Below are 26,150 nucleotides of genomic sequence, written 5' to 3'. Positions count from 1 at the left end.
TCGACCGCGGGTTCGCGCTCCCCACTTCCGACTTCCTCCGGCAGTTGCTGGCCTTCTACAGCATCAAGATCTCCGACCTCGGGCCGCACAGCGTCCAACAGATTTCGCTGTTCGTGGCGTTATGCGAGTGCTACCTGGGCTGCCCGCCCTATTTCCCCCTGTGGGTATCAGTCTTCCACGGGCGGGCGACTCGGGCCAGCAAGGGCAGCGAAGCGCTCATCCCGAACGGCGGAATCACCTTTCAGGTGAAATCCGGGGAGAGCTTCATCGACATGGCGCTCCCCAAGAAGGCGCAGTCGCAGTGGCGCCGCTTCTGGTTTTACGCCAAGGAGTACACTCCTCCTGGTGAGGTCTGCATTCCTCAGTTCAGCCCCGAGCCCAGTATCCCGCGACGCCTCAACGTCCGGTCGCTGCCGCGCGAGCAGGAGGAGGTGGTGAAGGAGATGCGCCAGGCGATCCAGACGCTGAAGGATAATGGCCTGACGGCGGTCAATGTGTATAACTGCTGGCTTGGCCGGCGGCTAATCCCTCTGCATTGCCGAGCCCATCCCATGTGGGAATACCGGGGGCAAAACGACTGCACCCGGTCGACAGCGACAGAGTGGGACGAGAGCGAGTACCGGAAGGCGCTCGCCAAGATCACCACGGCCACCTTTACCTCCTTCGAGGACGGCCTGCAGCCTTATTCCGAAGATACCCCAGCGCCTCAGGTAATCGCTCCGCTCGGCGACTCTGCCTGGTCTGGCCGCGTTTCTTCTCTTCTGACTTGCTTCCTTGACCCGAATGCAGCGCTGGCAGAAGATCGCCGACCACCTTCCCCCCCTCGCCGGGAAGGAGCCTCCGGAAATGACCGAAGGCGAAGAAGAAGAGGTCGACGATGAGGAGGAGCGCACCGAGTCGGATTCCGAGGCGCGGGACTTCGTCAGACTCCCGCGCGGGGCGAAGAGAGGTGCCGGGTCCTCGTCCCAGGGCGCGGTTGAAGAGGAGGCGACCTCTCGCCCGGAAGGCGAGGCGGAGCTTTCCAAGGAGGGGGCCGAGCCGCTGTCGAAGCGACTGCGCCCCACTCTCCTAGAAGGCTCCATGAGGCTTCAGCGCCCCTTGAAGGACGCAATCGATGCGGGAGCTTGGGCCGGTCCAGGCGTAAAAGCAATCCCCACGGTGAAGTAGGTGCTCCTTGTCAAGCTTGTCCTCCCTGTGGCGGGATTGGGTGTCGACTCACCTTGCTTCCCTGTAGGTCTAAGAAGAAGACCCTGGTGAGGCCGGCCGTGGCTGGGGCGGCGGCCACGAGGGCGGCCGAGGCGAAAAAGAAGGCCGCGGAGAAGAAAGGGACGCCCTCCGACCTTGGGGGCACGGGGTCGGCTCCGGAAGGGCCCGTCACCGCGGGCCAGACTGAGAAAGTGAGCGCCCGCCGCGCCGAGCCCACCGCCGAAGCCTTTCCTCTACCCAGCATGGTTCACGGGGGCACGGCGAGTGCGGCGATGGGACCGGACGTCGTTCCACCCGTGGTGGAGGAGGGGTCGGCGGACGTCGGGTCGACCGAGGGGCAGAAAGCGCCCGAGGCTGAAGAGAGCATTGTTGGGGAGGGTGGCCTCTCGGAGCCGCTGAAGGAGCGCCGATCCAAGGCTGCTAGGGACCGAGCCCCGCCCAGTGATGCCGACGCGCGGGCGGGTGAGGTGCCGTCGACTGAGGCGGTGATGCAGGCGGGAGAAGCGGCCGAGTCGCGCCACCCACCGCCTTCTACCTCGACCTTTACTGAACTCCACACGGCGCTTGGTGAAGCACACGTGGTGAGTGTCTCTGAACTTGTAGCCGGGTCACCCCCAGTCCCCGAGGGTCGACTTGGTCTGAAAGGGCGAGTCGAGTCTCCTTCTGCCCGTCTGGTTTTCCTTTGTCAACCTTTTGCATTTTTGTTTGATTTTTGCAGGCGGAGGTTAAGCGATTGACCGCGCTCGTGGAGGAGGCGGCGCAAAAGAACCGGAAATTGATTGCTCTGGGCAGTAAGTCATGCCCACTCGCCTTCTTCCCTCGGTATGATTGCCCCCCAACCGAACTTTCGTTCTCACCGTCTTCTTTTTTTTGTAGCAGAGGCGCAGGCAAAGGCTCTTGCCGAGGCACGGGAAGGATTCGTCAAGGAATCTTACTTCCGCGAAGCCGAATTCCGGGCGCAGCAGGCCGAGGAGGCCCGGAAAAGAGCGAAAGCGGAGGTGGCGGAGTTGACGAAGGTCCTGGAGCAAAAGGGCCGGGAGCTGGAAGACGTCATCGCTGAGTACAAGGTAAAACTGGAGGCCGCGACTGATGCAAGGGATGCCGCGCGTGGGACTGCCGCGTCTCTGCGGGAGGAGGTTGCGGCCTTGAAGCAACAGCACGCCAAGGAGTTGGCTGCTGAAAAGGAGGCGTCCGAAGGCATCGTCCTGGCGGTACAGGCCGAGAAGACCAGCTTCGAGGCTTTCGTCCGAGAGATGTCGCGACAGATTCTTGGTAAGTTCCTGTCTTTTTTTGCTTGTTGTTGACTTGCCGGGGCGTCGAGTCCCCGAGCATGGTGAATCGGTTTCGGGGGGCCAGTCCCCGAGCATGGCGAGTCGGCTTCGGGGGTCAGTCCCCGAGCATGGCGAGTCGGCTTCGGGGGTCAGTCCCCGAGCCTGGCGAGTCGTCTTCGGGGGCCAGTCCCCGAGCCTGGCGAGTAGGCTTCGGGGGCCAGTCCCCGAGCGTGGCGAGTCGATGTCAAAACAAATTCTTATTTTCCTCTTCCTTATGTCGGTGGTCGCAGGTACGTGCGACTTCATGGAGACGGCGACTCCGCGGGAATGCCTGTCGACTGCGACCACGCGTATCATTGCCTGTGCGGGGGAGATATTGGCGGCGCTCCAGTATCTAAGTCCGCGGGAGGTGATTCCGCGGGACACGCCGTCTGTCTTCAGGGCCGTGTCCAATATCCCAGCCGTTGTTGACTGGCTTCGCCGCTCCTCCTGCCGTGTTGGCATTACCATGGCTCTGAGCATGGTGCTGGCGCACTACTCCGAGGGGTTCGACGTGGAGGAGGTCACCGCTGGCTTCCCCTCGGAGACTGGCGAGTTCGACGTTGCTGAGGTGCTGCGCTTGATGGACACGGTGCGCCCCTTTGCCGACCGAGTACTGGCGACTGCGGACCTGGAGACTCACATCTCCAGCCAGGCGGCGCCCGGGGACGCGGAGAAGGAGCCGGGCCCAGTGGACTACCCCGCGGAGCGACTCTTCCATGCCGCGGCCGTCGGCTCATTGTCTACGTATCCGGTCGTTCTGTATACGCCCAAGTTTCGTCACGGCGATGACGGCGCCGAACCTGTCGTAGAAGGGCCTCCGGGGCCGTCCTCGTAGGCTTCTGAGTCCCTGTGTAAGAAGTAACTTGAATTCCCGCGAGCGGGTGTCAGTTGTAAATAAAGTGATAATCTTTTGCTAAATTATAATTCGGTGGTTGCATCTGGCTTTATGTTATTTGTGGCGGCGACGTTTTGGAGTTTGTTCCGGCTACCCATGGCCTTCAGGCCAGTCGCCCTGCGACCCCGATGAAGGCTATCGACTTGACTGTTTTCCTTTTCGAGCTGGGCGTCCTTAGTCGCAGTACGTAGTCGTTATAGTACGAATAGCGGCCTCATGGGTGGAGTAGCGGTAAGTTGTAGTTTGCGCTATTCATATGTAGCGCGCCACTCGTCGTGGCTCGGTGAGCCAGTCGATAGGCGACTCCAAAGGGGGTCATTGCGGGCGTATTTTCCTTGGCGAGCCGCGGGTCCGTTTTGCGGGGTCCCAAGTCGAAGTACTTAGCCGCGCAATTCGCCAGCCTAAGGTAGAGGAGGGCATTTGTGTGCTGTATAGCGTAGCACGAGGCGGTCGCCGTGGCCCGTGGGGGCTGGCCGAGCGTGCGGCCCTGCTGTGGGTTCCAGTCGCCGTTTTCACCTAACGGCGTAAGGGGTGGTGGATGGCCGGACCTGGTGTTGCGTCCGGTCACGCCGCCACGCCCTTGTTAGCCCGGCTACTTGGCCGATCGTGGACTTCGCTCTTCCAGCAGCGGCGACCGAAGGTCTCTCAGTACCGAGTCGCTTATCGCGGCGACTGGGCCGGTATGTACCAAGATGAGAGATGGAGATATGTAACCAATGAAGGAGAAGCAGTTGGAATTGGAGATCAATGCGGTCGGCGATTTTCATTAACCTCAGAATTTGCGGGCTACATTTGTCCTTAGGTGTAAAACCGTCGGAGGAGGTTGACGTTCCAGGGGCGCTCCACTTCTTTGGTGAGCGGTTCGCCTTTGTCGTCCTTGCGGACGTCGATGAGGTAGTAGGAGTCGTTGCCGAGTGCACGACTGACGGCGAATGGTCCTTCCCAGGGCGGGGACAGCTTGTGCATGCCTTTCCTGTCTTGGATTAGCCGGAGTACCAGGTCGCCGATTTGGAAGGAGCGACTCCGAACACGGCGACTATGGTAGCGACGGAGATCCTGCTGGTAGATGGCGGTTCTGGAGAGTGCGAGATCTCTGGCCTCGTCAAGGAGGTCGATGCCATCCTGGCGAGCTCGCTCGTTGTCTGCCTCGGCGTAGTTGGCGACCCGAGGTGAGTCGTAGGCGATGTCCGTAGGCATAACGGCTTCGGCGCCATACACCAGGAAGAAGGGCGTGAAGCCAGTTGACCTGTTTGGCGTTGTGCGGATACCCCAGAGCACTGACGAGAGCTCTTCCGCCCAGCAACCGGCTGCGCGCTCCAGGGGCACGACCAGGCGTGGTTTGAGCCCGTGTAGGATGCTCTGGTTTGCTCTTTCTGCTTGGCCGTTCGACTCGGGGTGGGCGACTGAGGCGAGGTCGAGTCGGATGCCCTTCTCTTCACAGAAGTCGGCCATCTCCCCCTTGGCGAAGTTGGTGCCATTGTCAGTTATGATGCTGTGCGGGTAGCCATATCGATAGATAAGCTCGCGTAGGAACTTTGTGGCTGTCTTCCCATCGCACTTCTTTATGGGTTTTGCTTCTACCCAATTGGTGAATTTGTCCACCGCAACCAGGAGGTGAGTATATCCGCCGGGGGCCATTTTGAACTTCCCCACCATGTCCATGCCCCAGACGGCGAAGGGCCAAGTGAGGGGAATGGTCTTTAATGCCGACTGATACGTCTCCAACGTATCGATAATTTCTTATGTTCCATGCTACTTTATTGATGATACCTACATGTTTTATACACATTATATGTCATATTTATGCGTTTTCTGGAACTAACCTATTAACAAGATGCCGAAGTGCCAGTTCCTGTTTTCTGCTGTTTTTGGTTTGAGAAATCCTAGTAACGAAATATTCTCGGAATTGGACGAAATCAACGCCCAGGTTCCTATTTTGCCCGGAAGCATCCAGAACACCCGAGAGCCGCCAGAGGGGGGCCCTGTGGGCCCCAGATGATAGGGTGGCGCGGCCAGGGCCTGGGCCGCGCCCCCTATGGTGTGGTCGCCCCTTCGCCCCTCCGACGCTCCCCTTTCGCCTATATAAAGCCCCTGCATCGAAAACCCTTACGGAGGAAGCCACGATACGAGAAAAGTTCCAGAGCCGCCGCCATCGCGAAGCCAAGATCTGGGGGACAGGAGTCTCTGTTCCGGCACCCTGCCGGACGGGGAAGTGCCCCCGGAAGGCTTCTCCATCGACACCGCTGCCATCTCCACCGCCATCTTCATCACCGCTGCTGCTCCCATGAGGAGGGAGTAGTTCTCCATCGAGGCTCGGGGCTGTACCGGTAGCTATGTGGTTAATCTCTCTCCTATGTACTTCAATACAATGATCTCATGAGCTGCCTTACATGATTGAGATTCATATGAGTTTTGTATCACTATTCATCTATGTGCTACTCTAGTGATGTTATTAAAGTACTCTATTCCTCCTCCACGTGTGTAAAGGTGACAGTGTGTGCACCGTGTGAGTACTTGGCGTAGGCTATGATCATGATCTCTTGTAGATTGCGAAGTTAACTATTGCTATGATAATATTGATGTGATCTATTCCTCCTACATAAGCATGAAGGTGACAGTGTGCATGCTATGCTAGTACTTGGTTTAGTCGTATCGATCTTTCTTACACTATAAGGTTACTAAAATATGAACATTAATTGTGGAGCTTGTTAACTCCGGCATTGAGGGTTCGTGTAATCCTACGCAATGTGTTCATCATACAACAAGAGTGTAGAGTATGCATTTATCTATTCTGTTATGTGATCAATGTTGAGAGTGTCCACTAGTGAAAGTCTAATCCCTAGGCCTTGTTCCTAAATACTGCTATCACTGCTTGTTACTGTTTTACTGAATTACTACTGCTGCGTTACTACTGCTTGTTTACTTCCTGCAATATTACTACCATCAACTGCATGCCAGCAAGCTATTTTCTGGCGCCATACTACTGCTCATATTCATTCATACCACTTGTATTTCACTATCTCTTCGCCGAACTAGTGCACCTATTAGGTGTGTTGGGGACACAAGAGACTTCTTGCTTTGTGGTTGCAGGGTTGCATGAGAGGGATATCTTTGACCTCTTCCTCCCTGAGTTCGATAAACCTTGGGTAATCCACTTAAGGGAAACTTGCTGCTGTTCTACAAACCTCTGCTCTTGGAGGCCCAACACTGTCTACAAGAATAGAAGCACCCGTAGACATCAAGCACTTTTCTGGCGCCGTTGCCAGGGAGGAAAGGTAAAAGGCAATCATACTTCGGTTCCAGGTAACAGTACTTTTCTGGCGCCATTGTGTGTGTGCTCGAAGCTATTTCCTTTAGACTCTGCAATTGCGACATTTGGTTTCTTGTTTACACTAGTTAGGCATAATGGACAACAATGACCTTTTTATTCTATTTCCTGATTTAAGACATGGATGGTTTGATGCAAAAATTAAAAAACCCATGGAACATATTAATATGAATGCTTTGAACACTATAGTTGCTAATGCTATGGAAAATTCTAAGCTTGGGGAAGCTGGCTTTGATGAGCATGATATTTTTAGTCCCCCAAGCATTGAGGAAAAAATTTACTTTGATGATACTTTGCCTCCTATTTATGATGATTATAATGATAGTAGTCTTTTGTTACCACCTGTTATGGAGGATAAATTTGATTATGATTACAATATACCTCCTATATTTGATAGCTACTTTGTTGAATTTGCTCCCACTACAATTAATAAGAATGACTATGCTTATGTTGGGAGTAGTAATTATTTTATGCATGAGACTCATGATAAGAATGCTTTATGTGATAGTTATATTGTTGAGTTTTCTCATGATGCTACTGAAAGTTATTATGAGAGAGGAAAATATGGTTGTAAAAATTTTCATGTTACTAAAACACCTCTCTATGTGCTGAAATTTTTGAAGCTACACTTGTTTTATCTTCCTATGCTTGTTACTTTGCTCTTCATGAACTTGTTTATTTACAAGATTCCTATGCATAGGAAGCATGTTAGACTTAAATGTGTTTTGAATTTGCCTCTTGATGCTCTCTTTTGCTTCAACTTCTATTTCTTGCGAGTGCATCACTAAAACTGCTGAGCCCATCTTAATGGCTATAAAGAAAGAACTTCTTGGGAGATAACCCATGTGTTTTTTTTACTACAGTACTTTGTTTTATATTTGTGTCTTGGAAGTTGTTTACTACTGTAGCAACCTCTCCTTATCATGTTTTTGTGCCAAGTAAAGTTTCTATGTTAAAGTTGATGTTATATTTGGGATCGCTGCGCAGAAACAGCATTGCTGTCTGTCACGAATCTGGGCACAGTTCTCTGTAGAGAATTCGAAAAAATCTGCCAATTTACGAGCGTGATCCTCAGATATGTACGCAATTTTCATTAGTTTTGAGTTTTTCCATTTGAGCAAGTCTGGTGCCATCTTTAAATTCGTCTTTACGGACTGTTCTGTTTTTGACAGATTCTGCCTTTTATTTCGCATTGCCTCTTTCACTATGTTGGATTCATTTCTTTGATCCATTAATGTCCAGTAGCTTTATGCAATGTCCAGAAGTGTAAATAATGTTTGTATCACCTCTGAATGTGTGAATTATTAATTGTGCACTAACCCTCTAATGAGTTTGCTTGAAGTTTGGTGTGAAGGAAGTTTTCAAGGGTCAAGAGAGGAGTATGATATACTATGATCAAGAGGAGTGAAAGCTCTAAGCTTGGGGATGCCCCCGTGGTTCACCCCTGCATATTTTAAGAAGACTCAAGCGTCTAAGCTTGGGGATGCCCAAGGCATCCCCTTCTTCATCGACAACATCATCAGGTTCCTCCCCTGAAACTATATTTTTATTCGGTCACATCTTATGTACTTTACTTGGAGCGTCTGTGTGTGCTTTTATTTTTGTTTTGTTATCTTAGTTCTCTGAATAAGTTCATCCTTGTGTGGGATAGAGACACGCTCCGCTGGTTCGTATGAACACATGTGTTCTTAGCTCATAATATTCATGGCGAAGTTTCCTCTTCGTTAAATTGTTATATGGTTGGAATTGAAAAATGCTACATGTAGTAATTGGTAAAATGTCTTGGATAATGTGATACTTGGCAATTGTTGTGCTCATGTTTAAGCTCTTGCATCATATACTTTGCACCTATTAATGAAGAAATACATAGAGCTTGCTAAAATTTGGTTTGCATAATTGGTCTCTCTAAGGTCTAGATAATTTCTAGTATTGAGTTTGAACAACAAGGAAGACGGTGTAAAGTCTTATAATGTTTACAATATGTCTTTTATGTGAGTTTTGCTGCACATGTTCATCCTTGTGTTTGTTTCAAATAAACCTTGCTAGCCTAAACCTTGTATCGAGAGGGAATACTTCTCATGCATCCAAAATCCTTGAGCCAACTACTATGCCATTTGTGTCCACCATACCTACCTACTACATGGTATTTCTCCGCCATTCCAAAGTAAATTGATTGAGTGCTACCTTTAAATAATTCAAAATTTATCACCTCTTATTTGTGTCAATGTTTTATAGCTCATGAGGAAGTATGTGGTGTTTTATCTTTCGATCTTGTCATTTACTTTTGACAGACTTTCACAATGGACTAGTGGCACATCCGCTTATCCAATAATTTTGCAAAAAGAGCTGGCAATGGGGTTCCCAGCCCCAATTAATTAACTTTCATTAATAATTCTCTTCACATGTTTTGCTCTGATTCATCAGTAAGCAACTTAATTTTGCAAATAGACACTCCTCCATGGTATGTGAATGTTGGAAGGCACCCGAGGATTCGGTTAGCCATGGCTTGTGTAAGCAAAAGGTTGGGAGGAGTGTCATCCATAAATAAAGAAAAACTAAACTAAAGTACATGTGTAAACAAAAGAGAAGAGGGATGATCTACCTTGCTGGTAGAGATAACGTCCTTCATGGGAGCCGCTCTTGAAAGTCTGGTTGATGAGGTAGTTAGAGTACCCGCTACCATTCGTTGACAACAACAAACACCTCTCAAAACTTTACTTTTATGCTCTCTTGATGTTTTCAAAATAAAAGCTCTAGCACAAATATAGCAATCGATGCTTTCCTCTTTGAAGGACCTTTCTTTTACTTTTATGTTGAGTCAGTTTACCTATCTCTCTCCACCTCAAGAAGCAAACACTTGTGTGAACTGTGCATTGATTCCTACATACTTGCATATTGCACTTATTATATTACTTTGCATTGACAACTATCCATGAGATATACATGTTATAAGTTGAAAGCAACCGCTGAGCCTTAATCTTCCATTGTGTTGCTTCAATGCCTTTACTTTGAATTTATTGCTTTATGAGTTAACTCTTATGCAAGACTTATTGATGCTTGTCTTGAAGTACTATTCATGAAAAGTCTTTGCTTTATGATTCACTTGTTTACTCATGTCATTACCATTGTTTTGATCGCTGCATTCATTACATATGTTTACAAATAGTATGATCAAGATTATGATGGCATGTCACTTCAGAAATTATCTTTGTTATCGTTTTACCTGCTCGGGACGAGCAGAACTAAGCTTGGGGATGCTGATACGTCTCCAACGTATCGATAATTTCTTATGTTCCATGCTACTTTATTGATGATACCTACATGTTTTATACACATTATATGTCATATTTATGCGTTTTCTGGAACTAACCTATTAACAAGATGCCGAAGTGCCAGTTCCTGTTTTCTGCTGTTTTTTGTTTCAGAAATCCTAGTAACGAAATATTCTCGGAATTGGACGAAATCAACGCCCAGGTTCCTATTTTGCCCGGAAGCATCCAGAACACCCGAGAGCCGCCAGAGGGGGGCCCTGTGGGCCCCAGATGATAGGGTGGCACGGCCAGGGCCTGGGCCGCGCCCCCCTATGGTGTGGTCGCCCCTTCGCCCCTCCGACGCTCCCCTTTCGCCTATATAAAGCCCCTGCATCGAAAACCCTTACGGAGGAAGCCACGATACGAGAAAAGTTCCAGAGCCGCCGCCATCGCGAAGCCAAGATCTGGGGGACAGGAGTCTCTGTTCCAGCACCCTGCCGGACGGGGAAGTGCCCCCGGAAGGCTTCTCCATCGACACCGCTGCCATCTCCACCGCCATCTTCATCACCGCTGCTGCTCCCATGAGGAGGGAGTAGTTCTCCATCGAGGCTCGGGGCTGTACCGGTAGCTATGTGGTTAATCTCTCTCCTATGTACTTCAATACAATGATCTCATGAGCTGCCTTACATGATTGAGATTCATATGAGTTTTGTATCACTATTCATCTATGTGCTACTCTAGTGATGTTATTAAAGTACTCTATTCCTCCTCCACGTGTGTAAAGGTGACAGTGTGTGCACCGTGTGAGTACTTGGCGTAGGCTATGATCATGATCTCTTGTAGATTGCGAAGTTAACTATTGCTATGATAATATTGATGTGATCTATTCCTCCTACATAAGCATGAAGGTGACAGTGTGCATGCTATGCTAGTACTTGGTTTAGTCGTATCGATCTTTCTTACACTATAAGGTTACTAAAATATGAACATTAATTGTGGAGCTTGTTAACTCCGGCATTGAGGGTTCGTGTAATCCTACGCAATGTGTTCATCATCCAACAAGAGTGTAGAGTATGCATTTATCTATTCTGTTATGTGATCAATGTTGAGAGTGTCCACTAGTGAAAGTCTAATCCCTAGGCCTTGTTCCTAAATACTGCTATCACTGCTTGTTACTGTTTTACTGAATTACTACTGTTGCGTTACTACTGCTTGTTTACTTCCTGCAATATTACTACCATCAACTGCATGCCAGCAAGCTATTTTCTGGCGCCATACTACTGCTCATATTCATTCATACCACTTGTATTTCACTATCTCTTCGCCGAACTAGTGCACCTATTAGGTGTGTTGGGGACACAAGAGACTTCTTGCTTTGTGGTTGCAGGGTTGCATGAGAGGGATATCTTTGACCTCTTCCTCCCTGAGTTCGATAAACCTTGGGTAATCCACTTAAGGGAAACTTGCTGCTGTTCTACAAACCTCTGCTCTTGGAGGCCCAACACTGTCTACAAGAATAGAAGCACCCGTAGACATCACCGACCCTGGCATGTGCGACTGGCTTGCGTACTTTTGGCAACCGGCGCACGAACGGACGAGTGCGACCGCGTCTTCGTGGGCTGTTGTCCAGTAGAAGCCATGGCGAAAAGCCTTAGCGACGATTGAACGCGCGCCTGCGTGGTGGCCGCAGTCCCCTGCGTGGATGTCGCGCAGAATGTTACGCCCTTCTGCGGTGGCGACGCACCGTTGGAATACTCCCGAGATACTGCGCTTGTATAGTTCGTTGTTGATGATGGTGAAGGACTTGCACCTGCGCACGATGGCTCGTGCTTTGGCTTCGTCCATCGGCAGTGTCTGGCGCTCGAGGTAGCTTAAGTATGGCTCGGTCCAATCGATGCTGTCGGCGGCGAGTGCGACTAAGGTGGAGTCGGGAGCAGGTGGCTCGGCAATGTCCAGCTCGCGGGGTGCGCGCACCGAAGGGTGGCTGAGGATGTCCAGGACGACGCCCGGGGGGGGGGGGGGTTGGAGTCGCTTGGACCCGATTCTGGCTAGCGCATCGGCTTCTTCATTCTTGCGCCTGTCGACCCATTCGACGATGTGGCCGGCGAAGCTAGCGCCGGCTTGGTCGACGGCGCGCTTGTATGCGATCATGTTGGCGTCGGTGGCGTCGCAGGTGCCGGAAGTCTGGCTGGCGACTAGGTCGGAATCACCGAGGCAGCGCAGCCGTGTTGCGCCCATCTCTTTGGCGACTCGCATGCCATGTAGGAGCGCCTCGTATTCGGCCATGTTGTTGGTGCAGGGCTCGAATCTGAGTTGCAAGACGTACTTCACTGTGTCGCCCTTTGGTGATGTGAGGACGACTCCCGCGCCTGCCCCTTCGAGATTTTTAGAACCGTCGAAGTGCAGTGTCCAGTGTTTAAGGTCCGCGGGGGAGCTTGGTTGCTGGGCCTCTTCCCAGTCGGCGAGGAAGTCGGCGAGTGCCTGAGATTTGATTGCGTGGCGCGACTCGTAGGTGATGTTGTGGACGCCGAGCTCGACTGCCCACTTGGCGATCCGGCCGGTTGCGTCACGGTTGCGGATGATGTCGGCGAGTGGCGTCGAGGCGACTACCTTGATGGGGTGCTCGTGGAAATAAGGGGCCAGTCGCCTCTGGGCCCTGAGGACTGCGTACACCAGCTTTTGGTAGTGCGGGTACCGCTGCTTGGATTCGATTAGAGCTTCGCTGATGTAGTAGACCGGGCGTTGTACCAGTTGCTCCCTTCCCTCTTCCTTCCGTTCGACAACCATGACCGCGCTTATAGCGCGGTTCGAGGCGGCGACGTATAGGAGCATAGTCTCGTCTGGCAGCGGGGCCGCTAGGATAGGGGCATTCGAAAGGGCGTGCTGGAGTTCTTCCAGGGCCCGCTGCGCCTCATCTGTCCACCTGAATGATTCCGACTTCTTGAGCAAGCGGTAGAGTGGCATGGCCTTGTCGCCGAGCCGGGGTATGAAGCGACTGAGGGCGGCGACTCGGCCGGCGAGTTTCTGCGCGTCGACTAAGCAGGTCGGCTGCTTGGTGCGCATGACCGCCAGTGTCTTCTCGGGGTTGGGCTCGATGCCTCGTTTGGAGACGATGTAGCCTAACAGCTGTCCGGACGGAACCCCGAATGTGCATTTTAGAGGGTTGAGTTTGATCTTGTACCGCCGTAAGTTGGCGAATGTTTCGGCGAGGTCGTTGATGAGGTCGGTCTGATGGGTCGATTTGACCACCACGTCGTCGATGTAGACATGCACATTGCGGCCGATCTGGCTTTCCAGGCAGATGTTCATGCACCGCTGGTACGTTGCCCCGGCGTTCTTGAGGCCAAAGGTCATGGACGTGTAGCAGTAGGCGCCCATGGGCGTGATGAATGCTGTCTTCTCTTGGTCTTCCTTGGCCATCTTTATTTGATTGTACCCGGAGTACGCATCAAGGAAGCATAATGACTCGGACCCGGCGACCGCATCGATAATTTGATCGATTCGCGGTAAGACGAATGGGTCCTTGGGGCATGCGCTGTTGAGGCTTGTGTAATCGATACACATTCGCCACGTCTTGTTTTTCTTTAACACCAGGACTGGGTTTGCCAGCCATTTTGGGTGTTTGATTTCAACGATGAAGCCGGCGGCGAGTAGCCGGTTTACTTCTTCGGCGATTGCGCGTCGCCGTTCTTCTCCTACAGGGCGCATTGCCTGCCTAACGGTTCGTGCGGAGGCGTCGACGTGTAATTTGTGCTCAGCAAGTTCTCTCGGGACACCTGGCATGTCAGACGGTTTCCATGCAAAGATATCTCGATTCTCACGGAGGAACTTGATGAGCGCGCTTTCCTATTGGGCGGACAGGCCCGTCCCAATGGTAACTTGCCTACTTGGATCGTTTTCTACAAGATCTACTTGGCGAGTGCCTGTTGCAGGCTTGAAGGCTGCTGCGGACGAGTCGAGCTCGGTTGGCTTCTCCAGGATGGCGGGGTGATGCGCGTAGATGTACACGTCCGTTGGGAACCCCAAGAGGAAGGTATGATGCGCACAGTGGCAAGTTTTCCCTCAGAAAGAAACCAAGGTTTAATCGAACCAGTAGGAGCCAAGAAGCACGTTGAAGGGTGATGGTCGCGAAATGTGATGCGGCGCAACACCAGGGATTCCGGCGCCAACGCGGAACCTGCACAACAAAACCCAAGTACTTTGTCCCAACGAAACAGTGAGGTTGTCAATCTCACCGGCTTGCTGTAACAAAGGATTAAACGTATCGAGTGGAAGATGTTTGCAAATAAAACAGTAAAACAAGTAGATTGTATGCTATGTAAAGAATAGGACCGGGGTCCACAGTTCACTAGAGGTGTCTCTCCCATAAGATAAAAGCATGTTGGGTGAACAAATTACAGTCGGGCAATTGACAAATAGAGAAAGGCATAACAATGCATATACATGATATGATAAATATAGTGAGATTTAATTGGGCATTACGACAAAGTACATAGACCGCCATCCAACTGCATCTATGCCTAAAAAGTCCACCTTCAGGTTATCATCCGAACCCCCTCCAGTATTAAGTTGCAAAGCAACAGACAATTGCATTAAGTATGGTGCGTAATGTAATCAACAACTACATCCTTAGACATAGAATCAATGTTTTTTCGCTTGTGGCAACAGCACATCCACAACCTTAGAACTTTCACATTGTCCTGCATTCAATGGAGGCATGAACCAACTATCGAGCATAAATACTCCCTCTTGGAGTTAAGAGTAAAAACTTGGCCAGAGCCTCTACTAGTAACGGAGAGCATGCAAGATCATAAACAACACATAAACAATAGATTGATAATCACCATAATCATAGTACTCTCTATCCATCGGATCCCGACAAACACAACATATAGAATTACAGATAGATGATCTTGATCATGTTAGGCAGCTCACAAGATCCAACAATGAAGCACAACAAGGAGAAGACGACCATCTAGCTACTCCTATGGACCCATGGTCCAGGGGTGGACTACTCACTCATCACTCCGGAGGCGACCATGGCGGTGTAGAGTCCTCCGGGAGATGAATCCCCTCTCCGGCAGGGTGCCGGAGGCGATCTCCTGAATCCCCCGAGATGGGATTCGCGGCGGCGGCGTCTCAGTAAGTTTTTCCGTATCGTGGCTCTCGGTACTGGGGGTTTCGCGACGGAGGCTTTAAGTAGGCGGAGGGTCAACGCGGGGGGCCACACGAGGGGCCCAGGGGGTAGGTCGGCGCGGCCAGGGCCTGGGCCGCGCCGGCCTCCCCTCTGGCCGCCTCGTGGCCCCACTTCGTTATCTCTTCGGTCTTCTGGAAGCTTCGTGCAAAAATAGGACCCTGGGCGAAAGTTTCGTCCAATTCCGAGAATATTTCTTTACTAGGATTTCTGAAACCAAAAACAGCAGAAAACAGCAACTGGCTCTTCGGCATCTTGTTAATAGGTTAGTTCCAGAAAACGCATAAATATGACATATAATGTGCATAAAACATGTAGGTATCATCAATAAAGTAGCATGGAACATAAGAAATTATCGATACGTTGGAGACGTATCAGCATCCCCAAGCTTAGTTCTGCTCGTCCCGAGCAGGTAAAACGATAACAAAGATAATTTCTGAAGTGACATGCCATCATAATCTTGATCATACTATTTGTAAACATATGTAATGAATGCAGCGATCAAAGCAAAGGTAATGACATGAGTAAACAAATGAATCATAAAGCAAAGACTTTTCATGAATAGTACTTCAAGACAAGCATCAATAAGTCTTGCATAAGAGTTAACTCATAAAGCAATAAATCAAAGTAAAGGTGTTGAAGCAACACATAGGAAGATTAAGTTTCAGCGGTTGCTTTCAACTTATAACATGTATATCTCATGGATATTGTCAACATAAAGTAATATAACAAGTGCAATATGCAAGTATGTAGGAATCAATGCACAGTTCACACAAGTGTTTGCTTCTTAAGGTGGAAGGAGATAGGTAAACTGACTCAACAATAAAAGTAAAAGAATGGTCCTTCAAAGAGGAAAGCATCGATTGCTGTATTTGTGCTAGAGCTTTTATTTTGGAAACATGAAACAATTTTGTCAACGGTAGTAATAAAGCATATGAGTTATGTAAATTATATCTTATAGGTTGCAAGCCTCATGCATAGTATACTAATAGTGCCCGCACCTCATCCTACTTAGCTTGGATTACCGGATCTTCGCATGCCATGTTTCAACCAAGTGTCACAAAGGGGTACCTCCATGCCGCCTGTACAAAGGTCTAAGGAGAAAGCTCGCATTTTGGATTTCTCGCTTTTGATTATTCTCAACTTAGACATCCATACCGGGACAACATGGACAACAGATAATGGACTCCTCTTAAATGCATAAGCATGTAGCAACAATTATTATTCTCATATGAGATTGAGGATATATGTCCAAAACTGAAACTTCCACCATGGTTCATGGCTTTAGTTAGCGGCCCAATGTTCTTCTCTAACAATTTTGCATGCTCCAACCACTAAAATGATAGATCCTTCAGACAAGACGGACATGCATAGCAACTCACATGATATTCAACAATAGTTGATGGCGTTCCCCAGAAGCATGGTTATCGCACAACAAGCAACTTAATAAAAGATAAAGTGCATAAGTACATATTCAATACTACGATAGTTTTTAAGGCTATTTTGTCCCATGAGCTATATATTGCAAAGGTGAATGATGGAATTTTAAAGGTAGCACTCAAGCAATTTACTTTGGAATGGCGGAGAAATACCATGTAGTAGGTAGGTATGGTGGACACAAATGGCATAGTAGTTGGCTCAAGGATTTTGGATGCATGAGAAGTATTCCCTCTCGATACAAGGTTTAGGCTAGCAAGGTTGTTTGAAGCAAACTCAAGGATGAACAAGTGCAGCAAAACTCACATAAAAGACATATTGTAAACATTATAAGACTCTACACCGTCTTCCTTGTTGTTCAAAACTCAATACTAGATATTATCTAGACCTTAGAGAAACCAAATATGCAAATCAAATTTTAGCAAGCTCTATGTATTTCTTCATTAATGGGTGCAAAGCATATGATGCAAGAGCTTAAACATGAGCACAACAATTGCCAAGTATCACATTATCCGAGACATTTTAGAGTTACTACATGTAGCATTTTCCAATTCCAACCATATAACAATTTAACGAAGAAGAAACTTCGCCTTGAACATTATGAGTAAAGCCTAAGGACACATGTGTCCATATGCAACAGCGGAGCGTGTCTCTCTCCCACAAAGTGAATGCTAGGATCCATTTTATTCAAACAAAAACAAAAACAAAAACAAACCGACGCTCCAAGCAAAGAACACAAGATGTGATTGAATAAAAATATAGTTTCAGGGGAGGAACCTGATGATGTTGTCGATGAAGAAGGGGATGCCTTGGGCATCCCCAAGCTTAGACGCTTGAGTCTTCTTAAAATATGCAGGGGTGAACCACGGGGGCATCCCCAAGCTTAGAGCTTTCACTCCTCTTGATCATAGTATATCATTCTCCTCTCTTGACCCTTGAAAACTTCCTTCACACCAAACTTCAAGCAAACTCATTAGAGGGTTCGTGCATCATTAATAATTCACTCATTCAGAGGTGACACAATCATTATTTTCACTTCTGGACATTGCATAATGCTACTGGACATTAGTGGATCAAAGAAATAAATCCAACATAGCAAAAGAGGCAATGCGAAATAAAAGGCAGAATCTGTCAAAAACAGAACAGTCCGTAAAGACGAATTTAAAGCTGGCACTAGACTTGCTCAAATGGAAAAACTCAAAACTAATGAAAGTTGCGTACATATCTGAGGATCACGCTCGTAAATTGGCAGATTTTTTCGAATTTTCTACAGGGAACTGTGCCCAGATTCGTGACAGACAGCAATGCTGTTTCTGCGCAGCGATCCCAAATATAACATCAACTTTGACATAGAAACTTTACTTGGCACAAAAACATGATAAGGAGAGGTTGCTACAGTAGTAAACAACTTCCAAGACTCAACAAAACAAAAAATTGCTGTAGGTAAAAACATGGGTTGTCTCCCATAAGCGCTTTTCTTTAACGCCTTTCAGCTAGGCGCAGAAAGTGCAAATCAAGTAACATCGAGAGTAGAAGCATCAACATCATTACCAGAGGTGTTGGGAGTTTTCTCAACCAAGCATAGTATATTTGATATATAAGTTTTAGCGTCTCCCTTTTCATTAGTCTTAGGCTTGCTACTCTCATCGAACAAATTTTCCGGAACAAGCCAAGCATAGTTATTTTCTAGTGCATCATTCATAGCTAGGAGTTTACATGGTATCGGTGCTTTGACCTCCCCACCATCATTAATATTATTAGTGTACCTTATTCTATCCATGTCCATTTTTTCAAGGAGACCAATAAAATTGGTATGAGAACCTAGCATATTAAATTTAGCAAAAACTTTTCTAGCCTCTCTTGCTAGACCGCCAAATTCTCTAAGAAGAGTTTCTAGAACAAAATCTTTCTTTTCCCCTTCTTCCATATCACCAAGTGTAAGAAACATGTATTGGATTATAGGATTGAGATTAACAAATTTAGTTTCCAACATGCGAACTAAAGCAGCAGCAGCAATTTCATAGGTAGGTGCAAGTTCTACCAAGTGTCTATCTTCAAAATCCTCAGTAATACTAACATGATTGAAAAATTCTTCTATATTATTTCTCCCAACTATGGACCCCCGTCCTACCGGTATGTCTTTTGTGGTAAAATTGAAAGGAAACATGATGAAATAAGCAAAAAGTAAACTAGGCAAACAAAGTAAAGACAAGTAACTAATTTTTGTGTGTTTTCGATATAGAGAGCAAGACAGTAAATAAAGTAAAACTAGCAACTAATTTTTTTGTGTTTTGATTTAGTGCAGCAAACAAAGTAGTAAATAAAATAAAGCAAGACAAAAACAAAGTAAAGAGATTGAGAAGTGGAGACTCCCCTTGCAGCGTGTCTTGATCTCCCCGGCAACGGCGCCAGAAAAAGTGCTGTTGCCGTGGGAGGCAATTATCTGTGGTGTAACTTTTCTTCAGTTCCCCGGCAACGGCGCCAGAAAAAGTGCTTGATGCGCGTAGATGTACACGTCCGTTGGGAACCCCAAGAGGAAGGTATGATGCGCACAGTGGCAAGTTTTCCCTCAGAAAGAAACCAATGTTTAATCGAACCAGTAGGAGCCAAGAAGCACGTTGAAGGTTGATGGTCGCGAAATGTGATGCGGCGCAACACCAGGGATTCCGGCGCCAACGCGGAACCTGCACAACAAAACCCAAGTACTTTGTCCCAACGAAACAGTGAGGTTGTCAATCTCACCGGCTTGCTATAACAAAGGATTAAACGTATCGAGTGGAAGATGTTTGCAAATAAAACAGTAAAACAAGTAGATTGTATGCTATATAAAGAATAGGACCGGGGTCCACAGTTCACTAGAGGTGTCTCTCCCATAAGATAAAAGCATGTTGGGTGAACAAATTACAGTCGGGCAATTGACAAATAGAGAAAGGCATAACAATGCATATACATGATATGATAAATATAGTGAGATTTAATTGGGCATTACGACAAAGTACATAGACCGCCATCCAACTGCATCTATGCCTAAAAAGTCCACCTTCAGGTTATCATCCGAACCCCCTCTAGTATTAAGTTGCAAAGCAACAGACAATTGCATTAAGTATGGTGAGTAATGTAATCAACAACTACATCCTTAGACATAGAATCAATGTTTTATCCCTAGTGGCAACAGCACATCCACAACCTTAGAACTTTCTCTTGGAGTTAAGAGTAAAAACTTGGCCAGAGCCTCTACTAGTAACGGAGAGCATGCAAGATCATAAACAACACATAAACAATAGATTGATAATCACCATAATCATAGTACTCTCTATCCATCGGACCCCGACAAACACAACATATAGAATTACAGATAGATGATCTTGATCATGTTAGGCAGCTCACAAGATCCAACAATGAAGCACAACAAGGAGAAGACGACCATCTAGCTACTGCTATGGACCCATGGTCCAGGGGTGGACTACTCACTCATCACTCCGGAGGCGACCATGGCGGTGTAGAGTCCTCCGGGAGATGAATCCCCTCTCCGGTAGGGTGCCGGAGGCGATCTCCTGAATCCCCCGAGATGGGATTCGCGGCGGCGGCGTCTCAGTAAGGTTTTCCGTATCGTGGCTCTCGGTACTGGGGGTTTCGCGACGGAGGCTTTAAGTAGGCGGAGGGTCAACGCGGGGGGCCACACGAGGGGCCCAGGGGGTAGGTCGGCGCGGCCAGGGCCTGGGCCGCGCCGGCCTCCCCTCTGGCCGCCTCGTGGCCCCACTTCGTTATCTCTTCGGTCTTCTGGAAGCTTCGTGCAAAAATAGGACCCTGGGCGAAAGTTTCGTCCAATTCCGAGAATATTTCTTTACTAGGATTTCTGAAACCAAAAACAGCAGAAAACAGCAACTGGCTCTTCGGCATCTTGTTAATAGGTTAGTTCCAGAAAACGCATAAATATGACATATAATGTGCATAAAACATGTAGGTATCATCAATAAAGTAGCATGGAACATAAGAAATTATCGATACGTTGGAGACGTATCACGGGGTCGTTGCGATCTACTGGGTACTTGGCGAGTTCGGCGGAGTTGTGTTGTTCATCGGTGATGACGGCGTCGGCGAGCTTGGCGCTGACGTCCTCGCATTCCAGTGCCATCTCCGGATCCCCATGGACGGTGATGACGCCTCGAGGCCCTGGCATCTTCATCATGTTGTATGCATAGTGAGGGGTCGCTATGAAGCGGGCGAACGCCTGTCGACCGAGTACGCAGTGGTAGGAGCTGCGGAAGTTCACCACCTCGAACGTTATCCGCTCGGTGCGGTAGTTCACGGGCGTGCCGAAGGTGACTGGCAATGTCACCTTGCCGATTGGGAAGGCCTTCCGCCCAGGGACGATGCCATGGAACGTAACCTTGGTGTTCTCAAGGCGTGAGTCTGGTAAACCAAGCCGCTGGAAGGTTTCGTAGTACATAATGTTGATGGAGCTTCCCCCGTCCATCAGGGTTTTTGGTAGCCAATAGTCGGCGACCTTGGGCCTGACGACTAGCGCCACTCGCCCGGGGTACTCGATGCGGGGGGCGTGATCTTCGCGGCTCCAGGTGATGCTTTGCTCGGACCAGTTGAGCCACCGGGGCACGTCAGAAAGTATGACTGCGTGTACTGCCACTGCCCTTGCGAGGACCTTCCTGTCCCGCCGGTCGCCGACCCCAGTGAAGGTGTGGAGCGAGCCGGCGCTGCGACCGAAGCCTTCCCCCTTGTGCTGGTCTTGGTCTTTTGCGCGGTCCTTGTGCTGATCACCGCCGTTGTTTTCCTTGGCGCGGCGGGCCTTTTCTATTTGCTTCAGGGAGTAGCAATTTCCCGTCGTGTGATTGGCGGGCTTGCCCTCCTTGCTGTGATAGATGCATGGTGCGTCGAGGAGGCTGCGGGCGTCGAAGCGCTTGGGCTGAGGCCGATCCTCTCGTGGTGCGCGAGTGTCGCGCCGGAACGACTTTGGCTCGCGCTGCTCGTAATCGGTGGTGGCGACCAGCTCGTTGTGTCCTCCCTCTCCGCGGCGTTTGCCGTTGTTGGGTCGGCCAGCAAAGCGATAGTCGCCGCGCCGGGGGTCCGTGTGCACAGGGCGGCGATTGCGTCGCTGACCGTACTCGTCGTCCGAGTCGACTGTAGGGTCTTCGTCGGCGTAGCGAGTGGCGATGTCGAAGAGCTCGGAGATTGAAATATTGTCCCTGCTGACGCGACGGAGCTTGGCACTTAATGGTTCGTACCGGCAGCAGCGTCGGAAGCAATAGATTGCCGTGTCCGTGCTGATGCCGCTGGAGGTTGTCCACATATCTTGCCAGCGTTGCACCCATCGGCGGGTCGACTTGCGCGGGCCTTGGACGCAACGATCCAGGTCTTCTATGGTTGTGGCACATGTGTACGCGCTGGCGAAGTGCTGGATGAACGCAGTGCGGGCTTCTTCCCAGGAGTCAATGCTGTTGACGGTAAGGGTGTTGAACCAGTGGCGATTGATGCCGTCCATCATGAGGGGCAGGTAGCGTGCTGCGAGTAGCTCGGAGTGGCCCTGGATACCCATTGCCATGGCGTACGAGTCGATCCAGACCGTAGGGTCGATATGTGTGTCGTACTTCTCGATGTCGCGGGGTCCTTTGAACCCCACAGGGTACGGCTCGCCTCTGATCATTGGCCCGAAGCAGGCGGGGCCGATTCGAGTGAACGCGCTCTGGCGCGGGGCTTCATCGGCGTGGCGGTCATTCAACCGATTACGCGCCCGCCATTCTTGGTCGTTGACGATGTGGGTTCGGGCGTCGACTGGCTGTCCGTTGGCGGCGACCATCACCCGCGCGGGGCGCGGCTCGACTCGGTTGTTAGACGAGTGGGCCGCACGCGGTGCTGGCGGCGGGCCGTTGTTGGCGTTGACGACTGCGCGGTTTGCTGCATCCGACGACGCTGCGCGACTGGCGGATGTGCGCGAGTAGAGTCGCCCTTGCGAATCGGCTACGGCGTGCTGTTGTTCCAATGCCTTGGCGACCAAGGCCTTGGCATGCTGGACAAGGATTGCTCCATCTCCCGTTTCAGGGATTCTTGCGAGGACGGCTTGAGCAGCCGCAACGTTGTCGGCTGGAGACGAATGTAGCGGTAGGCCGTTGGCGTCAACTTCTGCCTTTCGGCGAGCTCCTTTTTCCTCTGCTCTTCGAGGGCCGCCCGGTGGGCCTCGATCTCCGTTGCGGTGGCGGTTGCAGGAAGGGGGGTGGTGAAGGCGTCGACTGGAAGTTCCTCCCCGTCCCCTGCCATGAAGACAGCGGTCGGGTAGCGGTAGCGTGGGGCTTCGACGGAGTCCGAATCTGAGTCGCTGCCGAAGAGGGAGAGGATGGAGTCGTCCTCGAGGCCACCTTCGAAGTCGCTCGGGTGGGAGACCAAGGAGATAGACTCCTTGTCCGATGCCGCGACGACAGAGCGGGCAGTCGGGGGCGCAGCGGTGGACCCGGCAATCGATGTCATAGCGATGATGTCTGAGAAGTCGGTGTCGATCGCGGCGATGACGGAGTCGATGGCTGGGACGATGTCGGCGGAGTCGGCGACTGTCGAGGCAACAGTGGAGTTGGCGGCCGGTGCCACGACCGCCGACTCGGCGTCGTCTTCCAGGGCTGTTTCAGCCTCTGCGTATACCTCGCCGGTGACCGGGCGAGTAGCAGTGAGGAGCTGTCCCGGCGCGAAGGGGTCATGCGACTGACCGGGGCGAGGCTCAGCGGGGTCGCTGACGCCGGTGAGCCCAACGAAGAGGTTGATGGAGCCGATCGGCACCATCCAGGCGTGCTTGAGAGGTGACGAGGCGGGCCGGTAGGTGCTTGGCTGGATGTGGAAGAAATTGCCGGTGGCGATCATCCTGCCGGAGGCAACCGGCCGCCGCACTGGCGAGTAGGGCCTCGCCGTAGCTCGGAGGCTTGATGTCCCATGCCCCACGGTGGGCGCCACTGTCGTGGATGTGACCACGGCAGATGCTACAGGGGGTAGCACTTCGTTGATGCGAGGGGAAGGGAACATCGCCATCTACGGGTCGAGGTGCAAGAGACGCAAGGGTTTTACCCAGGTTCAGCCCCTCCGGAGAGTAAAAGGCCTACGTCCTGCTAGATCTTTATTGCTCAGTGGAGAATTACAATGGGGGGGCTCAGCCGGCGACTATGCCAGGAGCTTACAAGGGGAGATTGGATCTCAGATGACGTGTCCTCTAGGGTTTAAGCTCGAGGGTTTATATAGACACCCCCGATCTAGGGTTACATGGAGATAACTCCGAATCGTATCAGTTGCTACTAATCCGGGATTCGCTAACCCTCTTGCAAGTAATCTTCTCACCCAGTCGCACAGGTTTCCTTCTTGAGATCACGGCCCAGTCACCTTAGGGCCCAGTCGCTCGAGCGACTGGCGACCCGCCTGGGCCTCCGTCTTCATGGCGAGTGGGACTGGCGACCCCCACCGGACTGGGCATCCCCTTCTTCATCGACAACATCATCAGGTTCCTCCCCTGAAACTATATTTTTATTCAATCACATCTTGTGTTCTTTGCTTGGAGCGTCGGTTTGTTTTTGTTTTTGTTTTTTGTTTGAATAAAATGGATCCTAGCATTCACTTTGTGGGAGAGAGACACGCTCCGCTGTTGCATATGGACAAATATGTCCTTAGGCTTTACTCATAATGTTCAAGGCGAAGTTTCTTCTTCGTTAAATTGTTATATGGTTGGAATTGGAAAATGCTACATGTAGTAATTCTAAAATGTCTTGGATAATGTGATACTTGGCAATTGTTGTGCTCATGTTTAAGCTCTTGCATCATATGCTTTGCACCCATTAATGAAGAAATACATAGAGCTTGCTAAAATTTGATTTGCATATTTGGTCTCTCTAAGGTCTAGATAATATCTAGTATTGAGTTTTGAACAACAAGGAAGACGGTGTAGAGTCTTATAATGTTTACAATATGTCTTTTATGTGAGTTTTGCTGCACCGTTTCATCCTTGAGTTTGCTTCAAATAACCTTGCTAGCCTAAACCTTGTATCGAGAGGGAATACTTCTCATGCATCCAAAATCCTTGAGCCAACCACTATGCCATTTGTGTCCACCATACCTACCTACTACATGGTATTTCTCCGCCATTCCAAAGTAAATTGCTTGAGTGCTACCTTTAAAATTCCATCATCCACCTTTGCAATATATAGCTCATGGGACAAAATAGCCTTAAAAACTATCGTAGTATTGAATATGTACTTATGCACTTTATCTTTTATTAAGTTGCTTGCTGTGCGATAACCATGCTTTTGGGGAACGCCATCAACTATTGTTGAATATCATGTGAGTTGCTATGCATGTCCGTCTTGTCTGAAGGATCTATCATTTTAGTGGTTGGAGCATGCAAAATTGTTAGAGAAGAACATTGGGCCGCTAACTAAAGCCATGAACCATGGTGGAAGTTTCAGTTTTGGACATATATCCTCAATCTCATATGAGAATAATAATCATTGCTACATGCTTATGCATTTAAGAGGAGTCCATTATCTGTTGTCCATGTTGTCCCGGTATGGATGTCTAAGTTGAGAATAATCAAAAGCGAGAAATCCAAAATGCGAGCATTCTCCTTAGACCTTTGTACAGGCGGCATGGAGGTACCCCTTTGTGACACTTGGTTGAAACATGGCATGCAAAGATCCGGTAGTCCAAGCTAAGTAGGACGAGGTGCGGGCACTATTAGTATACTATGCATGAGGCTTGCAACTTGTAAGATATAATTTTCATAACTCATATGCTTTATTACTACCGTTGACAAAATTGTTTCATGTTTTCAAAATAAAAGCTCTAGCACAAATACAGCAATCGATGCTTTCCTCTTTGAAGGACCTTTCTTTTACTTTTATTGTTGAGTCAGTTTACCTATCTCCCTCCACCTTAAGAAGCAAACACTTGTGTGAACTGTGCATTGATTCCTACATACTTGCATATTGCACTTGTTATATTGCTCTATGTTGACAATATCCATGAGATATACATGTTATAAGTTGAAAGCAACCGCTGAAACTTAATCTTCCTTTGTGTTGCTTCAACACCTTTACTTTGATTTATTGCTTTATGAGTTAACTCTTATGCAAGACTTATTGATGCTTGTCTTGAAGTACTATTCATGAAAAGTCTTTGCTATATGATTCACTTGTTTACTCATGTCATTACCTTTGTTTTGATCGCTGCATTCATTACATATGTTTACAAATAGTATGATCAAGATTATGATGGCATGTCACTTCAGAAATTATCCTTGTTATCGTTTTACCTGCTCGGGACGAGCAGAACTAAGCTTGGGGATGCTGATACGTCTCCAACGTATCGATAATTTCTTATGTTCCATGCTACTTTATTGATGATACCTACATGTTTTATGCACATTATATGTCATATTTATGCATTTTCTGGAACTAACCTATTAACAAGATGCCGAAGAGCCAGCTGCTGTTTTCTGCTGTTTTTGGTTTCAGAAATCCTAGTAAGGAAATATTCTCGGAATTGG

Source organism: Lolium perenne, chromosome 5 (assembly GCF_019359855.2).
Source record: "Lolium perenne isolate Kyuss_39 chromosome 5, Kyuss_2.0, whole genome shotgun sequence".
Classification (NCBI taxonomy): Eukaryota; Viridiplantae; Streptophyta; class Magnoliopsida; order Poales; family Poaceae; genus Lolium; species Lolium perenne.
Note: the sequence above shows the minus strand (reverse complement) of the source record.